Raw genomic sequence first — 3682 nt, forward strand, 5'->3', positions numbered from 1 at the left:
GGGGGGCAAGGCAGTTACGAGGTGAGCGCGGTCTGTACAATACAGCCATGAGGCGTGGCTAGGTGATCTCCAGCCTATGCCTCAAACTGTGCTCAGCTCCCATGGTGATGGAGAAAGGAGAAGAGCTGCCCCTATTTGCCAGGACAAGAGTTAACTTAACACAATAGGGCACGTTTGCGGCCAAGAATCAGTTTCCTCTTATGGAACTTTCGTGCTCTGCTTTGTGACCCAGTGGCAGTGAAGGAAGCCATACCATTGACCACTTTCATTAAACGGCCACCAAACCTTTTCCTTTGATCTAAGTGCATGGTGCCCCGTGTTTACCAGCAGTCAAGAGTCCCTGGAGTTTGCTGCCATATTGTCCCAGTCCCACTATGTCTTCTCTTGCTTTTAGTATCATAAGTATCACAAGCCTCTAGCATGCTGGGCAGCCCATAAATTCAGCACTCCCCGCTGTCACACATGGCACAATCATAGCCCAGCCTGGCAGAATGTCAGGACCCAGAGGGTCCTAGAAGGCAACTGTAGGAATGAGATTCAACTACATTCATAAGAACAGCCAGACTGGGTCAAACCAAAGGTCCATCTAGCCCAGTATCTTGTCTGCCGACCACGGCCAATGCCAGATGCCCCAGAGGGAATGAACAGAACAGGGAATCATCAAGTGATCCATCCCCTGTCGCCCATTCCCAGCTTCTGGCAAACAGAGGCTAGGGACACCATCCCTGCTCATCCTGGCTAATAGCCATTGATGGACCTATCTTCCATGAATTTATCTAGTTCTTTTTTTAACCCTGTTATAGTCTTGGCCTTCACAACATCCTCTGGCAAGGAGTTCCACAGGTTGACTGTGTTGTGTGAAGAAATACTTTGTTTGTTTTAAACCTGCTGCCTATTAATTTCATTTGGTGACCCCTAGTTCTTGTGGTATAAGAAGGTAAATAACACTTCCATATTTACTTTCTCCACACCAGTCATGATTTTATAGACCTCTATCATATCCCCCCCCCCCCCCCCGTCGCCCCTTTTCCAAGCTGAAAAGTCCCAGGCTTATTAATCTCTCCTCATACAGCAGCCGTTCCAAACCCCTCATCATTTTTGTTGTCCTTTTCGGAACCTTTTCCAATCCAATCTCTCTTTTTTTGAGATGGGGCGACCACCTCTGCACGCAGTGCAGCTGCTGGTCATTTGTTCCCAGGCACCTACCTAACTAAAATGAAGGGAATCAATGTTCCATTTGCTCTCTTGAAATATCCCTGCGTAGACAGTCATTGCCATGGACAGTGTGTGCGCTGACCAGCTGCAGAGCGCTGCACACTCAGAGGTTCATAACAACCCAGTGAACTTGCAAAACTGTTTTTATAGAGTAAGAAAAATACAGGTTTCCTTTCCTTTATTCGATGTTCCATTGAGAGACCTGGGTCATGTTAGAGAGGGGTCCAGGCTGTGGAGTTCAAAACTGTAATCAGACCCAAATCCAAACTTCCCTAACATTTGGGGATGCTCAGATTCACTTTTAGAGATTGGCCCAGATCTGGACGGGCTCCAGTGGTGCCAGATCCAGTCGTGGTTGGGTTCGGGATATATCGGAACAGTTCGTTTGTAACTCCAGAGCATATTTCAGCACCACGTTGTATAAATGGGAGTCTGCTCAAGGCAGGCTCAGGACCGGAAGGGGTTGGAGAGCACTGGCAACGTTGTGTGGCGACATCTGCTCAGTGTCCTCCTGCCTAGAACGCTTTCGTTCCTCACAGTCCTGGACTCTGCAGCCAGACACAGCCGGTAAAACCTTCTGAAAAGAGGAAACACCAAGAATGCAGAGAAAGAAACTAGAATCTTTTATCGCAACAGCACATGAAATGTGAAACTCCACTGCCCACAGTGCACTGCTGTTCTAAACTCCTGTGAAGGCTACAAGCTGTAACAAAACGTCACTGAGAAAATGACAGAGATTAATTCTATTCAAGCAAAGGAGAGCCCTTTGATTCCGCTACAGGCAGAGCCCAGCATACGCCAGTTACCGGGAGTGGTGTTGCCTTTTTATGTTAGTTCTTTAAAGCCAAAATATTGAATCAAAATGTTACAAATAAAAGAGGAAGACATGCTTTCGGGGACACCAGACTTGCTGTTCTCCATCTCGCTGACTCTTTCAGTGGTGGTGAATAGTGCAGTGACGCCTCCTGGATCAGCTCGACGTGGCTTTTACATTCAGCACAAGAGCATTCTGACAGAAGTAAAACATGTCACAGATATTAGTCACCAGCTAGTTCAGCGCTTCGGTCCCTGCGTGCTGACTACCAGCACAGACCGTGCAATTTACAGAGAAGCATGTGGCAAGTACGTCTCCATACACTTACCTCAGACATGCTAATATCAGCATTTGTATATTTAATGCCTAGCAGGTGAGGCAGAGGAATCCCTTCTTGCAGTGCCCCTAAAATGAGCAAACAGAAACCAGGGTGAGAACTGCCTTGGGCAGTTGAAGACACTAGCAGTGTTCTGGTCACTTCTCCCCTAGTCTCCTGCAGCTTCCCAACTTCTGTTAAAAATGCCTAGAAGATTTTGTGTGTACACCCAGGAGGACTATTCTATTATTCCGATGGCACATTTTCCATTCCAAATATCCATCTAACGCCCAATAGCTAGACTGGGTCTTCTGTGTATTTTGTGATCAGCAAATCTAAGGAAAGCTAAGGTAAGATGAGCCCACTGGTGTTTGGAGATTTCCAAAACGTACTGAATTTATGAAAACCATCTCCAGTTTCCCATGGGATCTAGTTTTTATTTTGTCAGCAGGTACCATATTCAAGGAGCTTCCAAAAATGCACCTGTGGTGCATCTGTTTTGCATGCATAGACCTCAGGTTTCCATGAGCAACTGCACATGCAAATGAGCATGAGAACATACACACATTACCTGTTCTGAATGCCCAAATGCAAGTTCTGCATGTGCAAAATGGCTGTCTGCAATTTTACTGGGCACAGTTATTCACCGACTCGTGAAAGTTCAAGTTGGAAAGGCTTTGCTAGGTCAGTTAGTCCATGCCACTGTCAGAAAAGGTTATTTCAGTCTAAAGAAAGTACTGGTCGTGATGTTCTCTGAGAAGGATAAACAGTTTACAAAATGGAACCATCTCATTGCCTTACCGTTGATTGCTGGCACATACGCAGCTTCAATAATATTCACCAAAAATCCCTTCACCAGCAACTCCTGAAAAGAGAGAAGTGATCTACTAATCCTGCCACAAGCAGCTTCCACCCCAGTCACTTTATATTGGCTCTGATTTCACCGGTGCAGACGTCCAGTTACAATGGCCCTGAATTCAGGCAAATTGCTTGTTGTTTCAAGAGCAGGATGGAAAAATTTGAAAAATTCAAAATCTCGAAGGAAAATGACCATTTCCGCCCCGCCCCCCATTTTACCACCAGTTGTAGTATTTCCTTTGGCAATGGCTCATGACTCTTCCACAGGTCAGCTAGTGACCAAGAATCAGAGTGCAGTGCAAATTATCTCCCTCTGAGGCCAAATAGATCACCTCGGACAAACAGAGCCCTAAGAGCCTTGCTGTAATTGTCCCCTGTCCTTCACAGGCTTTTGTGTTATCTAAGTACAAACCCTGGACATCAACAGCCCCTCCATCTCGATAATGAAAGCGGGATTGGAGTGAGTGAGGAACCTTGAA

General features: G+C 46.2%; 1 long non-coding RNA gene across 1 annotated transcript; it reads right to left on the bottom strand.

Moving 5' to 3' along the window:
- Window positions 1-1849: 1849 nt before the first annotated feature.
- LOC117885330 lies at window positions 1850-3682 on the bottom strand. Its single transcript, XR_004647789.1, has 4 exons — window positions 3616-3682; window positions 3147-3210; window positions 2358-2434; window positions 1850-2224 (listed from the first exon to the last, which is right to left on the bottom strand). It is a non-coding gene; the product is annotated as an uncharacterized LOC117885330 (long non-coding RNA).

This window comes from Trachemys scripta, chromosome 12 (assembly GCF_013100865.1).
Source record: "Trachemys scripta elegans isolate TJP31775 chromosome 12, CAS_Tse_1.0, whole genome shotgun sequence".
Classification (NCBI taxonomy): Eukaryota; Metazoa; Chordata; order Testudines; family Emydidae; genus Trachemys; species Trachemys scripta.